This window comes from Mirounga angustirostris, unplaced genomic scaffold (assembly GCF_029215605.1).
Source record: "Mirounga angustirostris isolate CCGP_5_RB_7025 unplaced genomic scaffold, mMirAng1.0.hap1 SCAF_10, whole genome shotgun sequence".
NCBI lineage: Eukaryota > Metazoa > Chordata > Mammalia > Carnivora > Phocidae > Mirounga > Mirounga angustirostris.
In genome coordinates this window covers 122,945,903-122,969,323 of record NW_026991718.1, presented here as the reverse complement: position 1 = coordinate 122,969,323, position 23,421 = coordinate 122,945,903, and the positions used below count along the sequence as shown (strand labels likewise).

General features: G+C 50.8%; 1 long non-coding RNA gene across 5 annotated transcripts in view; it reads left to right on the top strand.

Moving 5' to 3' along the window:
- The window catches only part of LOC123851811 (uncharacterized), a 76,148-nt gene that overhangs the window by 41,264 nt on the left and 11,463 nt on the right, over nucleotides 1–23,421 (top strand). For 3 of the 5 annotated variants that reach the window (XR_010405859.1, XR_010405861.1, XR_010405858.1), the window contains 4 exons: nucleotides 3,157–3,294; nucleotides 4,781–4,985; nucleotides 6,571–11,730; nucleotides 19,180–19,430. This is a non-coding gene — a long non-coding RNA (uncharacterized LOC123851811). The remainder of the gene's footprint in view (nucleotides 1–3,156; nucleotides 3,295–4,780; nucleotides 4,986–6,570; nucleotides 11,731–19,179; nucleotides 19,431–23,421) is intronic. The other 2 variants (XR_010405862.1, XR_010405860.1) reach the window with 2 other exon arrangements.

The following is a 23,421-nucleotide window of genomic DNA, read 5'->3' as shown; positions in this document are numbered from 1 at the left end:
CACAAGCAGCAGCTTTTCCCAGAGTGAGCCCGAGGCATGTGCTAGGTACGGTGCTCATGTGCTCTGCACAGAAGAGCTCATTGCTGTCCCATGACAACCCTGGGAGGAAGGGCTGGGCCTAGGGTTGGCAGCGAGATGACAAGGGCACATAATTTAAGGGACATGGAGTCTCTCCTGCCTCAAGCCTGCACCTCCTTAAATGTCGTGTCCTAGGCACCCAGCTTGCCTCATCCTAGTCCCAGACCTGCTGTGAGTTGGGATAATAATTAGCCCCATTTGATAGATGTGAAAACCGAGGCTTTGCCAGGCTGGGCACCTGTCCAGTGTCACATGACTAAGAAGAGGCCAACTCCAGGATTCTTAGATTTTGAAGCCTGGACCTCTTTTTACCCTGAGGAGCGGCCTCCCAGCCTAGGAATACAGGGTCCCAATCCACCTCCCCAGAAGGCTGGGAGAACTGCCTGGAACCGCCCTCCTCTGGCTGGCCCAAGGCGGCCCAGAGAGCTGGCCTGTAGGGCAGAGGCCTGGAGATTCCACCCCACATTCCTGTGGGTTAAGTCTGGGGACCCAGGCTCCCAGGATCAGCCATCACGTTCCCCAGAAAGAATCTCTACTCATAACAAACCCCAAAGGTCACTCATCTGGGAAGGAGCATTCTGTCTCCACCCCTGGGCAAGAGAGAGGGCCCCAGCTTTTATGGAGACCACCCAGGTGCCTGGATGGGGGTGACCTGCTTCTGGCTGGTCTGTGCACCCCTCTCCCTCCTCTGGGTCTCCTCTGTGGAAGGTGGTTGGATGGGACAGGTGGACAGAGAGGACGAAGGAACATCCCAGTAGAGGAAGCCCCCTCAAGAGCTCTAGTGCAGGAAATGCCTGGGCTCTGGACTCAGCCTGCCTGAGCTCAAGTCCCCCTCTCACCGTCTCCTAGCTCTGTGGCCTTGGACGCGTTACTTTACCTCTCTGTGCCTGTTTCCTCTTCCAGAAATGGGGATGATAATAATATCTACTTGCATGAGGATTAATTAAATGAGATCCATTCATTCAACAGCTATTTACTGAAGGCCTACCAACTTCCAGGCAGTGAATAATAAAGCAATGAATAGAAGAGACAAAACTCTCTGCCTTTAAGATTTTTTTTTTTTTAAGATTTTATTTATTTATTTGACAGAGAGAGAGATAGCGAGAGCAGGAACACAAGCAGGGGGAGTGGGAGAGCGAGAAGCAGGCCGGCTTCCTGCCGAGTAGGGAGCCCGATGTGGGACTCGATCCCAGGACCCTGGGATCATGACCTGAGCCGAAGGCAGACGCTCAACGACTGAGCCACCCAGGTGCCCTGTCTCCAAGATTTTAAAGAGGAAATATCATGATGAATATTATTTACTTCAGAAAATGCTGGTACCAAAAATATATATATATGAAGCAAATATAGTAAAATGTTAACAGTAGTTAAATCTAGGGGATGGGCAAAGAGCAAATGGGTATTTTCTTTCTTTTTTTTTTTAAAGATTTTATTTTTATTTATTTGACAGAGAGAGAATGAGAGAGCACATGAGAGGGGGGAGGGTCAGAGGGAGAAGCAGACTCCCTGCCGAGCAGGGAGTCCGATGCGGGACTCGATCCAGGGACTCCAGGATCATGACCTGAGCCGAAGGCAGTCGCTTAACCAACTGAGCCACCCAGGCGCCCCGCAAATGGGTATTTTCTATGCTTTTCTGTATGTTTGAAATATTTTATAAATACAAAGTGAGAAAGAAAAAGAAGTGAGATAGAGAAAGGACAGAAGGAAGGGAGGAAGGGAGGAAAGGAGGAAAGGAGGAAGGAGGAGGGGAGGAAGGGAAGGGGGAAGGAGGAAGGAGGAAGGGAGGAAGGGGGAAGGAGGAAGGGAGGAAGGGAGAAAGGAGGAAAGGAGGAAGGGAAGGGGGAAGGAGGAAGGAGGAAGGGAGGAAGGGGGAAGGAGGAAGTGAGGAAGGGAGGAAGGGAGGAAGGGAGAAAGGAGGAAGGAGGAAGGGAGGAAAGGAAGGGAGAAGGGGAAAGGAGGAAAGGAGGAAGGGAGGAAGGGAAGGGGGGAAGGAGGAAGGGAGGAAGGGAAGGGGGAAGGAGGAAAGGAAAAAGGAGGAAGGGAAGAAGGGAAGGGGGAAGGAGGAAAGGAAGAGGAGGAAGGGAGGAAGGGAAGGGGGAAGGAGGAAAGGAGGAAGGAGGAAGGGAGGAAGGGAAGGGGGGAGGAGGAAAGGAGGAAGGAGGAAGGGTGGAAGGGAGGAAAGGAGGAAGGGAGGAAGGGAAGGGGGAAGGAGGAAAGGAGGAAGGGAGGAAGGGAAGGGGGGAAGGAGGAAAGGAGGAAGGAGGAAGGGAGGAAGGGAAGGGGGAAGGAGGAAAGGAGGAAGGAGGAAGGGAGGAAGGGAGGAAGGGAAGGGGGAAGGAGGAAAGGAGGAAGGGAGGAAGGGAAGGGGGAAGGAGGAAAGGAGGAAGGGAAGGGGAAGGAGGAAAGGAGGAAGGGAGGAAGGGAGGAAGGGAGGAAGGGAAGGTGTGCATTTTCCCTATGGCTGTGTCTCCATGCAAGGTGGCTTGGTCCCCCGTGGCTTAGACACACCGCATGACCATTTCATCTTTCGATGCCTTCCTCACTCTACTTGTGGATTCCTCAGAGCCGTCTGGGGTCATGTTGACCCACAAAATTCAAAAAATATTCACTCGTACCTTCTTCTCTGGCTCCCTGCCCAGCTTTCTTGTTTGGGAGGAGGAGAAGCGGGGTTGGGGGTGGGGGGGGGAGATGTGCACCCATCAGGTCGGCTAGGTCCCAGTACAGTGACAACCACCCCCAAAGCTTGTTTCTTAGTTATTCATACTGCGTGTCCGCTCAGGCCTCTGTGGCCCGGCTTCACGGCCCCTCACCCCAGGACCCAGGCCGATGGAACAGCCATCTTCCCAAAGGCTTTTGAAACCTAAAAAGTGATGCTCTGCTTTCAGTGAAAGATCCCTTCCCCGAGTCAGTAGGTGCCCCACAGTCCAATCATCTGATGGTGGAACAGAAAACACAGAGGGGGAAATGCATACAATCCTAGACTCCTATGTTTTGAGTATTGTGCAACTCTAAATCGGAGTCCAATCATAGTTTTTCAAAACTGAACGTTCTTTGAATCCAGTATCATTTTTCAAGCAGGAGTTACCTCTACAACCTTCTTCAAAGAAGACTGGCCACCAGTCTTTGCTTGTACTTTCCCAGGACCGGGGAACTCATCACCTCCCAGGACAGCCTACTCCGTTATGGATCAGTGCAAAAAAGTTTTGCTTTTATAAAGTGAGTCAAACTTTCCCTCTCGCGGGCTCTTCCACTCCAGATCCTGGTTACTTTCCTGGCAGAACAGAGGGGCAGCCATCACTAGGACAACCTTGGAGACAGGCTGAACTGACAGCCAGCTTTGGGGAATGAGTTCAGGAGACCCTGAACAGCCCTGGGGGCCAATTGTAATATTCCTCCGATGCCCGAGGCTCCACCTTCAGAGTCTGGGGTCCCCGTGAGGGAGGCTTATAAATAGCAGAAAGCATAAAGGCTTGGACTCAGGCCTAGGATCAAATGCTGACATCTTGACCCTGCTTGTAGGCAAGTTGCCCCACCTCCCGGAGCCATGGTTTCCCCCTGTATTCGGTAGGAATAGTCATAGGAACAAGAGCACCGTCTCCTACGCAGGACGGCCATGCACATCCAGTGGGCTAACGAAACTAAACACTTGCCGAAATGCCGGGTACATAGTAGGCGCTTAACTCAACCTGGGTTCAGATCCAGCTTCTGCCTCTTCCTATTTGTATGCCTTTGGGCTTCATCTCCTTGAACTTCAGATTCCCCATCTCTCCAATGGGGTTAATATTCCTCACGCCTCCCAGGGTCTGTCTGGTCAGGACTTTTTTTAGCTCATGTTCACTGATAACGTGCTAAACTCTTGACCGGAATTGGACATTTAATCCTCTACTGAGTAGGTGGAGGATTTATAAGCACCCCAATGTTAGTAATGGAGAAACTGTGGCACAGAGAGGTTGGGTTGAGTGACTTGTCCAAGGTCATGGGCTGGTGAGGTGATGGAGGCAGGATTGGAATCCAGGCAGTTTGGCCCCACACAGACACTGTGTATGTCAAGGGCCTGGCACATAGTAGTTGTTCATTTTGTGTTTGAACTGCTGTACCTTCTCCATCCCTTCCCCCAGATAAGCACAATACCATATGCAATGGCTTAGGTGTTTTCAGCATTCACTCCTGAGTATCGGTCAGTTAGGAGATTTTAGGCTGCAAGTGATAGAATACCCACCCTGATACCCCTGACTTCAACAGTAAGGACCTTTGGGGTCAAGACACCCGCAGGTTGGGTAGTTCCGGGATTGGTTAGTTCAGAGGCTCAGTGACGGCATGCAGGATGCATACCGCAGCTCCAGCATCCTCAGTGTGTTGGCTTTAGCGCTCAGACTTGGCGCCTCATGGTCTCAACACGGCTGCCAAAGTTTCAGACATCATATCCTCACACAACCACCTAAAGGGGAAGAATGGAGAGACTCCTCCCTACGCCGCCTCTTAAACTCAAAGCGAGCCCTCCTCAGAAGCCCCCAGCAGACTTTGTGTCTCCTTGGTAAGAACTGGGTCATTTCTGTGGAAGCCTGCTAGTGCTCACCAACAGCCATTTTCTCTCTGGGCGCACAGTGAGGCTATAGTTCCCAGTCTCCTTTGCAGTTAGGTGTGGCCATGTGATTGAGTCTGGCCAATGGGATATGAGCAAAAATAAATGCATCGTTTTCAGGTCTGGCGTACGATCCTTGCACTCTTGCCCCATCTGCCTGCTGAATGGAGAAGACTCCGGGGCTGAGGAAGGCAGAGTCACAAGACAGGAAGAGTCTCAATCCCTAAATGGCTGCAGAGAGCACAGTCCTCCTGCCAAGACTTCTCATACTGGCATGGGAGGAAAAATCAGACATTTGTGGTGGAAAGCTACTGAAATCTTGGAGGTATTTGTCACAGTGGCTAATAAGACTTAACCCAGCCAATACGCATGCCCATCCCTGAAAAGCAGCCAAGGGGACTGGAGAACCTTGAATGGCTTAGCCCCTGGGCTGGGGAAGAGATTTCTTGAACACCATGCCCATCCCATACTAGAAGAGAGGCAAGGCTCTAGAGAGAAGGTTGGAGGCAGGAGAGAAAGTGGGCAATGGATTCTGGACTGGAGCTGGATCAAAGGCCCCAGAAGGATGGGGCCTAGGAGACGCTGCCTTCCTCCCAGGCTGTTGCTAAGAGGAGCATGTACAGGGAGGGGGAGGCTTCTGTAGATAGCCACATTTGTCTGGGCTGACCTGCTGTCAGTGGGGTCACCGTCCCCTCTGTTGCCTCAGCCCTCTGGCCCACACCCTGTGGATCATCCTGTGGGCGGCAGAGAACCAGGGAGGCTGTTGAATCACAGCCCATGGGGCTCCACTTGAGGAATGTGGGTTTCTGAGAACCGTGTATTTGGGGACCCTTGGCAAATGGACTCTCCAGAGCCTTGGGCTAAGCGGGCTGAGTGGGGTTTGCTCAGGCTGCTTCTGTGGCCTCAGCATGGGGAGGGGCACTTGCAGGGTGGATGAAGAGGCCGGACGTTAGCATCTCGATTCCACAACTTTCTAGCCCGGTCCGCTGGACAAGTGAGCTCCCCTCCCTGAACCTAAATGCAGGGGAGGAAAGTGGATTCCTTCAACCTGGGTGAAGATGGAATAAAATAATCAAGGTGAGGTGTCCAGCCGAAGACCGTGAGCCCAGTTAGCACTCCGTATGTGCTGGCCGCCGTGGTAAGGCTGCTTGCTCCAAGCCTCCGTGTTCCCACTTGAACAATGGGCACAGTCAGGCCCCCCTGCCTCCACCTCACAGCTGTAACCGGCTTCAGCTGAAGTAGTCAATCATTGTGCTTCAGTGCACAGAGTCCACAGGCATCCTGCCCTGGGTTCAAAGCCAGCTCTGGCCTCTTCACATTTTATAACCTTGAGAATGCCGTTGAATTAAGGTTTGGGGGCATTCGAATCGTATAACGCTGGCTCCTAGCTCCTGGGGGGAGGGGTGCAAGGGGACCAGGTAGGTGACGTGCTCAGCTCTAAGCCTGGGACTTAGGAAGGGCTCAGATAATATTATATCACTAGTGGTCTCAGGATTTTGCAAAGTACAGAGAGGGCTGGCTGTAAGTTGAAAGGTTCTTAGGTCAATCTCCATGAGATACGAAAGAAGAAAGTTCCACCTTCCCCTTGAGGCCCTTTGGGTCCCCCTTCTTCCCCTGCCTCAACTGCTCTTCCAGAGCTCAGTTCCTATACCCTCTTCCTAGAACTGGAACCACATGGGAGGCAGTGTGGCCCAGGGCTGGGAGTCGGGATCTTCCAGTTCTAGTCCAGCTTCCACTGCTCTCTGGCTGTGTGGCCCTGGGCAAGTATATCACCCTTTCTGAGCCTCCTTAACAATCGTGTGAGGCAATGGGACCATGGGCTCTACCCAAAGGACCATATGATACGACATTCACGGCCGCCATGGTAAGGCTGCTCCTCACCTTGATTATTTTATTCCATCTTCACCCAGGTTGAAGGAATCCACTTTCCTCCCCCGCATTTAGGTTCAGGGAGGGGAGCTCACTTGTCCAGCGGACCGGGCTAGAAAGTTGTGGAATCGAGATGCTAACGTCGGGCCTCTTCATCCACCCTGCAAGTGCCCCTCCCCATGCTGAGGCCACAGAAGCAGCCTGAGCAAACCCCACTCAGCTCCTTCCTCACAACAGCCAGTGGCCAAGGAGCGAGGGTGTGGCTCCCTCGCAGGCTCGGGATCAGGGTCACTGCTCTGTGCGGAATCTGGTCTCTGCTGCCCAGAACTGCATCTCCTGATGCCTGGAATTCCACCATGAGTGACTCATGCCTTTGGGAAATCATTGCCCGCACCCCACTGAGTAACAGCAATAACAGCCCCTCGTGGCTTCCCTTCACAGAGAGCGTTCTCACTACACCGTCTCACTGGGTCTCAGCATGCTACTGTGAGGAAAGTTTGAATCAGATGCAGAAAGCAATGTGTCCAAAGCGACACAGCAAGTTAATGGTGGAGCCCGGGGTCCTCGAGTCTCCTGGCTTCTTGGTCAGTGCATGTATCCCCCCAACAACTTTGCTTAAAAATGCTGCTCTGGATATCCGTGCACCCATATTTATAGCATTACTCCCAACGGCCAAAAGGTGGAAGCAGCCCAAGTGTCCGTGGATGGATGAATGGAGAAGCAGAATGTGGTCTCTACGTGCAATGGAATAGTATTCAGCCTTAAAAAGGGAGGACATTCTGAGCCAGGCTACGACATGGACGAACCATGAGGACGTTCTGCTGAGTGAAGGACGCCAGCCACAAGAGGACCAATACTGTGTGATTCCACTTATGTGAGGTACTTAGAGCAGGCAGGTTCATAGAGACAGAAAGTAGAAGGGCGGTGGCCCGGGGCTGGGGGAGGGGAATGAGAAGTCCGTGTTTAATGGGAACAGAGTCTGAGCTTCTCAGGATGAAGAGAGCTCTTGGGATGGATGGTGGCAATGGTAGCATAACCTGGCAATGTGCTTAATGCCATGGGACTGGACATTTTAAAATGTTAAGGTGGAGGGTGCCTGGGTGGCTCAGACGGTTAAGCATCTGCCTTCGGCTCAGGTCATGATCCCAGGGTCCTGGGATCAAGTCCCACATCGGGCTCCCTGCTCCTTGGAAGCCTGCTTCTCCCTCTGCTTCTTTCTCTCTCTCTCTGTCCCTCATGAATAAATAAATATATAAAATCTTTAAAAAAATAAAATAAAATAAAATAAAATAATAAAATGTTAAGGTGGAAAATTTTATGTTTATGTATTTTGGCAAAATTTAAAAGTTACAGTTTTTAGGGGTGCCTGGGTGGCTCAGTCAGTTGAGTGTCTGACTCTTGATTTCAGCTCAGGTCATGATCTTGGGGTCATAGGATCGAGCCCCACGTCAGGCTCTGTGGTCTGTGGGGAGTCTGCTTGTCTTCCTCTGCCCCTGCCCCAACTCTCTCTCTCTCTCAAATGAATAAACAAATCTTTTTTTTAAATTTAAAAATCATAGTTTTTTAAAGAAGTGCTGCTTCTGAGAGGAATATGGGGAGGTCTTAACCTTTTTAGGACATGTAACTTAGTTTATCATGACTTATATCAGTCAAGATAGGCTAAGTCATGCTGCTGTAACAAACAGCCCCCAAATCTGACTTTTGAGTCAAACACTCACTGCACATTACTGCCTTACACACTATACCCTGTGCCTCCTGGAACACTCTTCCTCACTATTCTAAACATCTCCCTGTTCTGTCTGCAGCCCAGGCCCAAGATAAGGCAATGGAATCGGTCAGATTCACCCTTGGCTGGCTATGTGGCTGTGGGTAAGCCAGTTAACCTCTCAAAGCCTCAGTTTACTCATCTGGGAAATGGGGACAATAACAGAAGGTATCTTGAGGAGCATTTCACATGGCTTAAGGCATGTTGTCAGGCTGTGGGTATATTTAAGCCTTGTGCAGAGTTTGGCACCCAGGCACGAATGGGGTAGGCTTTAGTCTCCTGCCAGCCAGGCCCTCAGCTTGACCAATCCCAGGAGAAATACCTTCTTCCAGCCAGCCTTGCGTCAGGGCTGGGGAATGGGTGGGACGGGAGCCAGAGGCTGCAGAGACAGTTGTCTCGAGCCTGAAATACTTTTCTCCCCAATAATCTGTTTTCAATCTCTCATTCTTCTTCTGCCCTCTTTTTCAAACCCATCCTGCCAAGGAACAAGCATGTAAGTGTGCGTCAGTCCCGGGCCTGGCCAACATCCCACCCTTTGGGAATTTCTGCTTTAAAAGGTAGGGCATGGGACCGTTTAATACACCATGTGTGTTCCAGCCTCCACACCTTTGCATGTGTTGTTCCTCCGCCCTGCCGTGCCTTTCCCTGTCTCCTGGGTCTATTCCGACTCTGCTCATCAGCTGTCCTGCCACAGCTCCTTTGATGGCTCCCGCAGCCCCTGTTAACACATCTCCCCAGGTCTGCCCGCATGTGTTGATTTCTTGTAGCCTCTAGTTACCTAGTGCTTTTGAGGGCACAGAGAGTGTCGTCCAGTTCTTTGCAAAATCTGAGGCTTTCTTGGACGAAGAGTGCTTTCATCACCACCATGTCAAGGGGAGGCAATTATGATTGTCATATCTCCGTTTTACAGATGAGGAAATGGAGTTCCTGGGAGCAAAAGTGAGTGGTCGCGGGCGCCTGGGTGGCTCAGACGGTTAAGCGTCTGCCTTCGGCTCAGGTCATGATCCCAGGGTCCTGGGATCGAGGCCCGCCTCGGGCTCCCTGCTCCGCGGGGAGCCTGCTTCTCCCTCTCCCCCTGCCTGCTGCTTCCCCCGCTTGTACACTGTCTCTCTCTGTCAAAAATAAATAAAATCTTAAAAAAAAAAAGTGAGTGGTCGCACAGAGGGGGAGTCAGGACCTCTAACCCTGAGAAGAGAGGCTCTCGCTAAGCCCCCCCACTGGGCTGAGCGCACAGGAGGCGTGTGTCTCCATGTGCATCAGCAAGGAGGGGAGCAGGTGTGGCTGAGACAGGTAACCCTGCCTTACGCAGTGTTCTTTCTGGACACGCAGCTGGCCTACATTTCCCAGCCTCCCTTGCAAGGGAAGCAAGGCCTTTTTGGTAGACTGGTTATGGAAGTGGATCCAATTCTCCATTCCTGTTGTTCCCATGCCCCTTTGCAATGTGACTTTGACCTAGCTCCCCTATTCCCCTTTTTCCTTCAAATATGGGTTGGCCTTGGATCTCTCTTTGGTCAATAGAATGTGACAGAAGCAACCTTGTACTAGTTCTGAACGTGGCCTTAAGAGATTTTTCACCTTCTCTCTCTCTCTCTCTCTCTCTCTCTGCTTCCTCTGCTTCCTTCCTGGACAATAGGAGAACACATGGAATGGACCCGTGTTATCTTGACAGCTTTTAGGTAACGACAGTTCTACCATTTTCAGTCACAAACATCGTCTCCACTCAAATTTTCAATGTCCAGTCAAGATATTCAGGGGAACTGCCAATCTGATTTGGGTTTAGACCTTCTCCCCCTGCTTCTTCCCTGTAGTGGGGAAGGCAGAAGGTGGGAAGGGGGGCTCCTTCTCCATTCCTCCTCCCTGCCCCTGCACGTGGGGCCGAGGGGGCTAGGCGGAGGCTGTCAGGGGAGAAGAAAGATGTTACCAGAGCGACTGCCATCCTGGCTGGCTTCCAGTGCTCTAGCGGCAGATATTTCAAGCTGCCCCTTTTCCATCACGGGATGGTGTTGTGGGCTCCATGAATTTGGCCATTGCTGCAGGCTCCTCTCACCCTTGGTGGATGCACCTCTCCTCCTGGGGGTCACTTGCCACTCCTTGCTCAGCCCTAGGAATCCCACTTCCATCTCCAACTTCTTGGGGTAGGACCCAAGATGACCCCCTGCCAGGTCTCCCCACCCCAGCCCCATCTGTTCCAGAAACCCTCCCAGGTCCCCAGCCGAGCATCTGGATGTGCAGTCTCTGTTTGGCCTTCTCAGGTTGGGGGGTGGGGTCCCTCAAGCCTCTCTTTCTATGCAGTACCTCACCCTTTCTCTAAGTGATGAGGTGAATACTGGGGAGACGTGTCCCGTCCGCGTCCTTTGTGACTCCTTTGTACATGGTGACCTGGTCTAGAATGTCACTTCTGTCCTATCTCCACATCTTCTGTTTAACATGTTGATATATTTAAGCAAATGGAAACGCTCCTTACACTCTGTTCTCCCCTTGACTTTTATTACCCACTGTATCTCAAATACTTTTCTTACCTTTCCTTATAGACACCTCCCTTTTTAGAAGTTTTAATTGTGTGGCGCCTGGGTGGCTCAGTCGTTAAGCGTCTGCCTTCGGCTCAGGTCATGATCCCAGGGTCCTGGGATCGAGCCCCGCATCGGGCTCCCTGCTCTGCGGGGAGCCTGCTTCTCCCTCTCCCTCTGCCTGCCGCTCTGCCTACTTGTGCTCTCTCTCTCTTTAATTAAATAAATAAAATCTTTTTTAAAAAAGGAGTTTTAATTGTGGTAAAATATGCATGCATAATATAAAATTTGCCATTTTAACCATTTTTCAGTGTACGGTCAGTGGTACTAAGTACATTCACATTGCTGTGCCACCATCACCATCATCCGTCCCCAGAAGTCTTCTCATCTTGTAAAACTGAGACTGTAGGCTTTGAACAACTCGCCCTGTGCCTCCCCACCCCGGCCCTGGTGCCCACCCTTCTGCTTCCTGTGTCCGTGACATTCCTCGCCCTGGGTGTCCTATGACTGGCTTGTCTCACTGAGCACAATGAGCTCAAGCTTCATCCATGCTGTAGTCTGGGTCAGAATTGTCTTCCCTTGTACGGCCGAATAGTGTTGGGTGATTATATAAACATGCTGCTCGTTTATCCACGACCGGACACCTCAGGTTATGGCTCCTAGAATCACGCTGTTAAGAACATGGCTGTACAAATATCCGCTCTAGACCCCACTTCGGATTCTTTCAGGTATTCACCTCGAAGTGGAATTGTTGAATGATACAGGTGATTCTATTTTTAATTTTTTGAGGAGCTGCCATGCTGTTTTCCATAGCAGCGACTCCATTTTCTGTCCCACCAGCAGGGCACAAACGTTCCATTTCTCCCCATCCTCGCCAGCACTTGGTATTTTCCCTGTTTTGACTGGAGCCAGCCTCGTGGTGTGAGTCGGTATGTTTCTAAGGTTTTGGTATGATAAGAAACGGCAGTGGGTCATCTTGTACACGCTTTATTTCCCGCATGTGAAACTGTATCTGTAGTTTGATTCCCAAAACTAGAATCGCCGGATCAAAGGACTTGGGCACGTTTTGCAGGACTTCTTACGAAAGCCTAACCTATACACCAAACGGAGCAACAATCCTGAGTGTTTAGCTTGGTGAATTCTCACAAAGTGGTGGGGCTCCTGCAGCCAGGGCCTGATCAACAGAACCCTGTCAGTCCTGCAGAAGCCCCCTCGTGGCGCACAGAGAGGAGCTGACTTCTGACATCATGGGTTAGCTTTGCCTCGTTTGAACTTTGTGTACGTGGACACACACCATACGTCCGGTGTTGTGTGTCAGCTTCATCCACACGGCAGCAGGCACGTGGTCACACATTCTTACAGCACTGTTCTATGCAAATACACCAAAATTTGTTTATCCCTTCTACCGTTGATGGGCATTTGGGCAGTTCCAAGTTTGGGGACATTTCAAACAGTGCTGCTATGGAAATCACTAGTAAAGTGCTGTTCGGTAACATCTACTCCAGTATGTACTCGAGAACTGGAAGCAGGGACTCGAATAGGTACTCGTGCATAAACATTCATCTCAGCATTTTTGACAAGAGCCAAAAGGTGGAAAGCAACCCAAAGGTCCACCAGCTGATGAGTAGATAAAAGGTGGTACGTAAATATGGCGGAATATCTCGCAGCCTTCAAAAGGAAGGAAATTCTGACACGTGCTGTACTGTGAACCTTGAAGACATTATGCTGGGTGAAATGAGCCAGACTCAAAAGGGCGAATGTTGTATGACTGGCTTACCTAGAGCAGTCGGCTTTAAAGAGGCGGGGGCTGGAATGGTGGCTTCCAGGGCCTGGGAGGAGGGAGGAATGGGGAGCAGAGCTGCCGTGGAGGATGGTGGAAAAGCTCTGGACGTGGATGGTGGGGATGGTTGCACAACAGTGTGAATGTACTTGATGCCGCTCAGCTGACCGTTAGAAATGGTGAAAATGAGGGGCGCCTGGGGGGCTCAGTCGGTTAAGCGACTGCCTTCTTGGCTCAGGTCGTGATCCTCAAGTCCCGCGATCGAGTCCCGCGATCGAGTCCCGCGATCGAGTCCCGCGATCGAGTCCCGCGATCGAGTCCCGCATCGGGCTCCCTGCTCGGCGGGGAGTCTGCTTCTCCCTCTCCCACTCCCCCTGCAGTCCCTCTCCTGCAGTCTCTGTCAAATCAATAAATAAAATCTTAAAAAAAAAAATAAATAAAATCTTAAAAAAAAAAAAAAGAGGGCGCCTGGGTGGCTCAGTCGGTTAAGCGACTGCCTTCGGCTCAGGTCATGATCCTGGAGTCCCGGGATCGAGTCCCGCATCGGGCTCCCTGCTTGGCGGGGAGTCTGCTTCTCCCTCTGACCCTCCTCCCTCTCATGCTCTCTGTCTCTCATTCTCTCTGTCTCAAATAAATAAATAAAATCTTTAAAAAAAAAAAAGAAATGGTGAAAATGATACATCTGATGTTATGTGTATTTTACTACAAAAAAAATCGAAGCCACAAATTCAAAGCACCGACGTAACTTAAAATTTTCTAGCGGACACGTTTTAAGGGTAAACAGAAGCAAGTATAATTAACTTGGAAAGTTATTTAACCCGATCAAAAACATCATTTCAACACAGCATCGATATAAAAAAAAAAAAGCTATTACAGAGTTATTTCACGTTCTGTTTTCCACACTCACAAAATCTGGTGTGTATTTTGTACTTCCGGCGTGTCTCAACCCGGACGAGCCAGCTCTGAGTGCCCCAGAGCCACCCCGGACTGGCGGCCACCGTATTGAAGAACGCAGGCCTAGTGCAAGTTTTTATACTCATGTATTATGCATTCCTGTTGGATGCACGTGAACCTGCCGTTTTTTTTTTTTTTTTTTTTAAGATTTTATTTATTTACTTTGAGAGAGAGAGGGCACAAGCAGAATGAGCTGCAGGCAGAGGGAGAAGCAGGCTTCCTGCCGAGCAGGGAGCCCGATGCGGGGCTTGATCCCAGGACCCCGGGGATCACGACCCGAGCCGAAGGCAGACGCTTAACGACTGAGCCACCCAGGCGCCCTGAACTTGCAATTCTACCAGGTTGCCTTCTGCACGTGTTAAACCAAGTTTAATCCCCCCGCAATGTATGCGGGCGTGTTTCCCTGGCCTGCACAACTGCCAATCGGATAGATGCGCAAGGGCTTGCTTGTTGTGGCTTTAACTCAGGTTTCTCTGATCAGGAGCGAGCTAAACATCTTTTTATGTGTTAAAAGCCATTGTGTTTCCTTTTCTGTGAACCACGGGCTCGCCTCCTTTGAGGGCTGTTTTGTATTCCTCTGCACTCAGCTCTGGGCTCCCCAGGCCCCACCTGAACCTGGGACGCAGGGGGCGCCCGCGGCCAGGTGTTTCAGAAGCCCCAGAGCAGCTGCCGCGGGGCTGTTCCTGCAATTCCGGCCGGGAGTCTGGGAAGCAGGTCTTATCTTTGAGGGCACGTCTCCCTCTGCTGGCAACACTGAGTTTCGCCTCCTCTGGGCCGGGCCGCTGGAGCCTGGCTTGCTCGTCTGTCTACCGTTTAGGGCCCTGTGACCTGGGTAAGCAACCTCAGCTCTCTGCGAGCGCCACCTCCTACGTGTAAAATGGAAATCGTCAGCCATCCCTCTGATCTCAGGTTTGCTGGAGGAATACTCAAGCGATGGGACTGGAAGGAGCTTCCCAGGGGGTGTGGCACGCAAGTGCTAAATAAAAGGTAGCTGCGGGGGGGGGGGGGTTGGTTGTTTTTTACTCCTGGAGGAGTGAGGAAGGGTGGCGTGGAGCCTAGTAAAGCTGGATGTTCACGGGTCCACCGCTGCCCAGCCAGCTTCTATTTCCTGCTCTTCACAGCAAGGGGCTGGGACGAGTGCCTGGGACCGTCACACCCGTACTACCCCATGCCTCACCTGGACCCCCACCTTTCCCCACACAGGGCTGGGTGTTGAACAAATCCAGGCTGAACACCCACCGAGGCATTTGGACTCTCCTAGCCTGGACTCTCCCTCCCAGGGACCCTGGAGACAGGAGCACCCGAATGGAGGGGACTCCTATGATCCTATCACTTGAGCACCAGCTGTTTGGTGGTGCTGGGTGAGGGCGGTTTCACCTGAGCCAGTCGGGGCCCTGCCACCTCTCCCTAGGTCTCTGTCGTCCTACGTGACATTCAACTCTTGCTTAATTGACGATTACACTCAAATCCTCCCTCTGCTCTAAAACCATAGCGCCCCCACTGCCTAAGAAATCCAGATTGAATGTCACTCCGACATTCAAGGCCACCATGGCCTAAATTGGCTCTCTCTGTGCAGGAAGGCTTCCTTGACGATGCTCTCTCCTATGAGCGCCAAGGGTTTACCTCCCAGCTATGCCCCCGGCCAGTGATGTGCCCTTGGTAAGTCATTTTCCTAAGTCTCTGATTATTTTTATCAAGTGGTAATAATGATTCCCACCTTGAGGGAGTGACTGCAGGAATGATACGAGATTAGCTGTCAAAGTGCCTGCACATGGCAAGCACTGGCTTGGCGAGCACCATTAGTAGCAGCAGGAGCAGCTGACCTCCCCACGCAGTCTCCCCGGGGCCCTGGGGGACCCAGAGGTTTGTGCTCTTCGCCCACCATAGGGCACCAGAAATCACGAACTTGTCCAGTGTTCTGACCCTGGCTAAGCAGGCCCCCAAGCTCCCAAGGAGGTAAGAGTGAGGGGTTTCTGGGCTCAGAAGAGACCCCTAAGACCGTCTAAGAGCCTGGCAATTATCCTGTGCTCCTAGGCCTGGCGCACAAAGACTCCCCAAACCCCGAGCTTCACTAAATGAAAGGCAGGCCGGTCACCGTGCCCAAAGCCCTACCATCCATCCCTGGCTGCATCCCACAGCCCGAGACAGTGTGGGCAGAAGAACACTGGCTTCTGAAGCTGGCTCTTCACATTTCTGCTGTGTGACCTTTGGCAAGTGACTTGACCTCTCTGAGCCTCAGCTTTGTTTTCTACAAAATGGAAATGTTACAGCTCCCTAGAAGGGAAAGGCCTCTGTGTGCAGAGGGCTGGTCATGATTGCTTCTGTTTCTTTCCATCAGGTATGCTACAGGGTAATCAGCTGTTTTCTGCTGATTACAAATGCAATGCGTTGATTACTCCAAATGCTTTTTTTTTTTTTCAAAGATTTTATTTATTTATTTGGCAGAGAGAGACACAGCAAGAGAGGGAACACAAGCAGGGGGAGTGGGAGAGGGAGAAGCAGGCTTCCCGCCGAGCAGAGAGCCCGTTATGGGGCTCGATCCCAGGACCCTGGGATCATGACCCGAGCCGAAGGCAGATACTTAATGACTGAGCCACCCAGGCGCCCCACTCCAAATGCTTTTTAGAGCATCTCACCATGAGGCAAGCCCTGTACTGGCTTGATTAGCAAAAATGAAATGAGTAGTTTTGTTAGGGGTGGTGAGATTCTAGGTGATAGGTCTCCCCCACCTCAGCCCCTCTGTGTTCTCCAGACTCTTTTATACTGTTGATGCGCAATGGTAGACGAGGGAGAAAAGAAGGAACAATGGGCATCTACTATGCACCGGATGTTTTTACTTTATCCTCCCTCCAACTCCGTAGGCTCCATGCAGGCAGGGACTGTCTGCTTTGCTCACTGCTGTATTCTCTGTTCCTAGCACTGTGCGTGGCACATAGTAGGTCCTCAATAAATATTTGTTTAGTGACCAAGAATGATTTGTGCAAAGTTTACAAATGAGAAGCTAAGGTTCAGAGAGGTTGCGTGACTTGTCTGTGGTTACCCAGCTAGTGGGATGCAGGGCCCATATCCTCAGGAATTTCTTTCTACTCAGTGCCTGGCCTTCATCCCCAAACCCCCTTTGCCCGAAGCAGCTTATTTTGCAAATACGTACTCATGTAGTACTTGTTAAGCAATAATCCTAAGGGGTAGGTGTTAGAATTTTCCCCATTCTATAGATGGGAAAATCGAGGCACCCATCGGTTAACTAACTTGCTCAGATCACACAGCCAGTAAATGGTAGAACCAAGATTTTAAGCCAGGCAGTCTGTCACTAAAATGCTTGCCAGTGACCACTATGTGAAACCACCTCTAGGTGTGAATCTTGTCTTCCTGATCCCTTGGGGACCCCTGGAGGACCTGGATTGTGCCTTCTTTGGTGCGGCCCCTGGAGCTCCTGGCACAGGGTCAGACATGTTGTCTGTAGGCCCTCAGTTCAGGGCCTCCAGCCCCCAGCAGAGGAGGCCCTCTAGTTGCTGTAATTCCGTCTAGAAGTTAATGGGTGGCCCTTGGTTCCAAGTGCCAGGTCATCGCTGTCCTTTGAGCCTATAGACACACCTGTCTTCGCCTCAGCCAGGCCTGCACACATCTGCTAGCAGCAGCTGGTGCTTTGAGGGTGCAGGGAGGAGGCAAGAGTTGGACTTTGGCCCCTTTATCTGCACCCCTTTTCCTATTCTTAGATGTGAGTCCAAAAGTGAACGGACTCAGTGCACATGGATATGTACGCTTGGAGCTCACGTGGACATGCCTGCAGATATGAGCAGTCCTGCATGCGAGTGCACATGTGAATCTAGGTGTGGCACATATGCTCCCAGGTGTGTCCAAGGGTGCACACGTGGATCTGAGTGTGAACATGACTTTCTGTGCAGCTCTGCACACATGTGGGTAATGTAGAAAGACAGACCTCCAAAGCGGAAGGCTTCGTGTCTCGTGGCCCTGCCTCGGCTTCCTCCCGTGTAACCTGGGGACAATAGTGGCACCTCGCTGGTGGGACAGCCCCAGGCACCCAGTGAGTGTCATAGTAGTAGCTACGGTATTATCAACCTCCCACGTTGCGTGGAGATTCCATAAAATAATAGCTTTGAAGGATCTGGCTCAAGAAATATGACGCCCATCATCCTTAGATCAATCATTTTTTCTCCTTTCCCTCAGTCTTATTGCCAAGGGCACCATAACAACGGTCAAGAGAGTTTGGAAATAGAGGTGGGGAAGGCTGGGGCATCTATCACTCAGGGCCCCACCACCCCCACACCAGCGGTATCTGCATCGTTGCTTTTCCTTTCCAGACCTTGTCCATCCGTCAGCTAGCTCGGGGTTGGAGCCCAGCATGGTGGTCAAAACACATTTGGATGAATTAACAAACATACATTGTTCTCAGAGAGGATGACTAAACTGAGTATTGTTTTTAATCCTTTTGTTTACTTATTGTGAGCATTTCCCATGTGACAACTGGTCTTTATAATTATTGGTGATAATAGAAGAAAATTAGAAACTACCCAATGTCCCCAAACAGGGAAATATACAAATATGGAAGAGCCAGCTTAAGGAGTGTTATGAAGTAGTAATGTTCATCTTTTTCCGTGTTGGATTTTTTTCCTTTTTGAGGGACAGGTTAGTGTTTCCATATTGGGAAAGGGATGTTCCAGGTTTATCTGACCCTGGAAATGAAGCAGATTCTGTTGAAAAAGATGGAGACATTAACCATCAGGGAAATGCACACCAAAACCCCAATGAGATCCCACGACACACCCACTAGGAATAATCAAAAAGACAGACCATGGCAAGTGTTGGTAAGGATGTGGAGAAATTAGAACCAATTAGAACCTTCATACACTGCCGGTGGGGTTGTAAGGTGATACAGCTGCTTTGGGAAACAGTCTGGCAGTTCTTCAAAAGGTTAAACATAGAGTTACCTTATGACCCAGCAATTCCTCTCCTAGGTCTATGCCCAAGAGAAATGAAAACACGTTCATACATAAATGTTCATAACAGCATTATTCATAAGAGCCAAAAGGTGGAAACAATCCAAGTGTCCTTCAACTGATGAATGGATATATGAACCGTGGTCTAGCCACACAATGGAATATTGTCCAACAACACCAAGGAATGAAGTATGGATTCATGCTACAACAGGGATGAGCCATGAAAACATGATGTTAAGCATTATATTAAGTGAAAGGAGCCAGTCACAAAAGACTCTGTAAGATTTCCAATGTGTACGATTCCATTTATTTGAAATGTCTGGAATAGGCAAATACATAGAGACAGAAAGTAAACTGGGGTTGCCTAGGGCTGGAGGGGGAGGGAGATCAGCAGGGGATGACTACCAACAGTTACAGAGTTTCTCGGGGGGGGGATGATGAAAAGGTTCCAAAAGTGATTGTGATAAATATACTAAAAACCACTGAATTGCGCACAATAATGTCTACACCGTAAGCGTGTGAATTTTCTCTCTATAAAGCTGTTATAGGTTTTCCAAAAAGGCTGGAGACCTAAGACAACAATGGAAATCTACATCGTCATTTATGGCAAGTCTGGACTGTGGGCCAGGTACTTGTTAATGTCACTTCCACGATAACCCCACTAGGTTATTTTTCCTATTATACAGATGAGGACACGAGGTTCAGAGAGTTGGAGTAATTGGCCTAAGGTCACTCAGCTCTTTAGTGGTACGGCTGTGATGTGAACCCAGATCCATGCTCATGTGAAGCACTTTTGTCGTCGTTCTGGTTCAAGATGGCGACGTAGAAGGATTCTGAACTCTCATCCTCCCACGGACACAGGATCTACAGCTACATACAGAACAATTCGCTGAAGGACTCCTACACGTGGGGCAAAGGAGAACCCACATTGGAGCAGGTAGGAGAGGCTAAGACATAATTTCACCACAAACCTCACCCCTAGTGGGTAGACCCACAAATGAGAGGGATCTCAAGACCTCCGAGCTTTTTCTGAGGAGTGAAAGGGTGAACCCCACATCTGGTACCCCAACTTTTAAGACCTGCACCCATACCTCCTTGGGAGAGGCCGGGAGCTGGTACACCAGGCCAGCTGGACAGATAAACCTACATCAACAGGACATGTGGGGCCCAGGATTGGGGGCTCCTCCCTGCCCTTTATCTGGCCTGGGCAGCCAGAGGTCATTCATGGTCTGGGCTCTTTATTATTCCCTCAAGCCTTCTCGCAGCATCAACCTGTCCAGGGCCCCACAAGTGGACACCCATCACACCCATCAAAGTGCTGCCCGAGAGGCCCCGGGACTCGTTCGGCAAACAGATCCAGCTCAAACTGTCCACTGGGCAGCCCCCAAGGCTTCCCATCTTTACGGTATGGAGATGCTCATACATGTGCACAGAGATGTGTGGACAAGATGTTCGTCCCAGCATTTTTTTTTAAAGATTTATTTATTTGAGAGAGGGAGAGAGCACGCGTGCATGCATGCGAGCAGGGGGAGGAACAGAGTGGGGGAGAGAGAGAATCCTCAATACAGACTCTCCACTGAGCGTGGAGCCCGAAGCAGGGCTCCATCCCAGGACCCTGAGATCATGAGCCAAAACCAAGAGTTGGCCACCTAACCAACTGAGCCACCCAGGCGCCCCATCACAGCCTTGTTTGTAATAGGGAAAAACTAGAAAGAACCTACGTGCCCAGCACTGAGGGACTGGTCACTGTGCAATGGGACAGTAGAAAAACTGGAGGCAGCCCATAGAGCTCCTGCAGTAGGAGGCTTATGGACATAGAGAACGGCTCACAGTACATAGAGTGAGAGCTGCACACCCCCGCTAGCCGCCCCCACCGTCCCCTCTGCCCCCCAGACAGCCCCTGATTGCATCTTACCGCCCAGCCACACTTAACTCCTTAAGGTCCCAAATGCACCCCCAGCCCCCACCGCTTTCCCTCTTCTCAGGCACCATTGGCACTTCCTGTCCCTCCCTTTAATTCTCTTTCCAGCTGGCTCACTCTGGTTCAGTCCTGGGTCTCAGCAGAAACTCTCTTCTTCTTCTCCCCCCAACCCCCCCCCACCACCACCCCGAAGTACTCTCTGGCTCCCGGGCTGGGGCAGGGCCCCCTCTGTGCTCCCGCAGCCCCAGTGAGGCCCACATCAGAGTGGGGTCACACTCTCTGGGCCTGTCTGCCTCCAACACTGGAGGCCAGACACGAGACTATTGTCTTCTTAGTATCTACTCTCAGAGCAGGCACTTTCCAGTGAATTCTTCGGCAACTGGAATAAAAGCCAGACTTGTTTTCATGGTCTGCAAGGCCTCATGTGATCCGGTTAGGGCCCACTTTTTCAACTCGCCTGTAATTCTCACTACTCTGCTCACTGACCGAGAAGATTCTCCGGCATGCCAGGTGCGTTCCTGCCTCAGGACCTTGGCATCTGCTGTTTCCTCTGCCTGGGATGAATGACCTGATGATGGAGACCTAGTCCTTCACCTCAAATTGCTCTTGGGTGGCTGGAGGAGGCAGATACATGCACTGACTCCGCTCTGGGCCCCGTTCTCCTCAGACTGTAAAATGAAGGTGGCCATGCGCCAGTCTCTCTCCCCTCCACCTCCTCCCTTGTAGGGCATTAGAAGGTCCCATGGGGCCAGGGGTGGCACCTGTTTGGGGAAAGCATGTGGGCAGAGCAGGTGTGAATGGTTGTTGTTGTAATGGGCTGCGGGGCAGGGGCTCAGCTCCCCGAGGGATCAGGAGGGGTAGGGGCAGGGAGGAAGGAACACAAAGGCAGGCTGTTTCCCACTGCAGGCTGGCTAGGTTCAGCAGACCCTGCTCTGAGCTCATTGCCACCAGGTGCAGCCTGGCCTTTCGCAGGGCCTAGCTGAGGCTGGGAGGGGTGTCCATGGGGTCAGGTGTCTGGTGAATGGATCTTCCTCCCCTTCCTGAGCCAGGAGGCCCTGGGGAAGGCAGCAGGGCACCACCAGCCCTGGCACCTTTCCTATTGTGGGTCTCTTTGCCACAAACTTCTCTCCTCCCAGAAGGGACCCCGGGGAATAATAGGATGCCAGAGGCCCCAAATAATCAGATCTCAGGGGCTCCCCTCTGCTCTCTTGGCTCATTCCTGCACCCCTAACCCCCCACCTAGTGCTTAAGGGAATGGAGTGTATGTCCTTCAGCTAGACTCACTGGCTGCCCTACAGAAGAATCCTTTCATTCCCGTTTTCCTAGTGGAAAAGATGATTGTGAACCTTTGTCTTGCAGATAACTTTCAGTAAATTAAAGCAGTATGTGAAGTTACTAGGACTGTCCCCGGTAGGGTTCCTTATTCCCATTTGATATATGAAGACGTTGGAGCTTTGAAAGATTGTGACCACATGGATTCAGGGAGAAAGGACGCCTAGAAACTCTTCAGGTAGCTAAGATGTGATAGGCACTTTATAATCAGGATCTAATTTAATCCTCAGTCCTTCGAGGTAGGGACACTGGTCTTCGTTTAGCAGATGAGGACACAGGCTAAGAGAGGCGAAGTGAATTGCTCAAGGTGTCCTCACAGCCAAGGGCTGGTGGATCTCAGACTCAAAGTCTGGCCACCTGCTAGAGTCAGTGCCCTTAATCATGGTCTTTACCGCCTCTGGGCTGCATTTTAGCTGCACAGCAGGCTAAGAGGTAGGTCACCGGCTAGATCTCTCAAGGAGGAAAACCTGAGAGAAATTGACAGGCTGTCAGTATCCCACAGTGGCAAGACAGAGGCTCTGGGCCTGCGCACTGGTTGAGGATTAGAAGGAATAACAGGGTCTTTGAAGGTCACCTAACCCCACCCTCTCATTTTACGGAGGAGAAAACGGAGGCCGAGGAAAGGAAAGCGACTTACACAATATCACACGGTTAGTGGAATAATACTCCCATACCAGAGTAGTTTTGATGTGGGAAACAAAGGCCAAAGAAAAATTAAATTTCCTTACTATTTACAGCCCACCGACAAGTCCTTGAAACAGGCAGGATGACATTCCTCTAGGAACTCAGCTGCCTCGACGTTAATACTTTGTTAAGGCCAAAGGGCAATCTTAGCCCGACCCCCCAGGATTCTGGCAAGTCTACTTTAGCATATAAAAATTCCTTTGGAAACTTCCTTTATCTCTATCTCCAGGATGCATGTTGGCAGTCATCCCACAAGCATATGGTCACTGATATACATGTGAAGGGTCTCATGACTAAGGTTTTATTAGACAGTAATAAATGACCTTTTCCCAACAATAGCTAGCCCCCTCAAAGTCCTGGAAACCTTGTTTCCAAAATTCCTTAGAGACTTATGCTATCCCTAAGCCCTTCCCAACTTGAAAGTGTAATCGGCCCCTCCTCATGACCCCGGTGCAGCTCCTTCTGCCCACGGGTCCTGTCCCCATGCTGTAATAAAACCACCTTCTCACACAGAAGATGGCTCAAGGATTCTTTCTTGGCCATCAGCTCTGAACCCCAACATTTTTCCAAATCAGTTTGACATCACTGGCCGGGACAGCAGCTCACGCCTGCCTTCAGCAGGTCAGTCCTCCAGCTCCGCACGACCATCTCGCCACCCCACAAGGATCACATTGGTCCGGTTTATTGATGATATTATGCTGACAGGACTTGGTGATCTTAGATACCTCATTAAGACACCTGCAGGCGGGAGGTAGGGAGACAGGACCCTTGTCAGTCAGGGTTCTTCAGAAAAACAGAACCAATAGAAGATATGTGTGTATATATGTGGGTGCGTATATATAGAGTGGAGAGGAAAGTGGAGGAGAGAGATGGATTTTAAGGGTTGGCTCACGCAATTATAGGGCAAGTCCATCTACAATCCACTGGACAGGTCACCAGACTGGAAACTCAGGATGTCCATGTTATAGTCTTTTTAAAAAATATTTTGTTT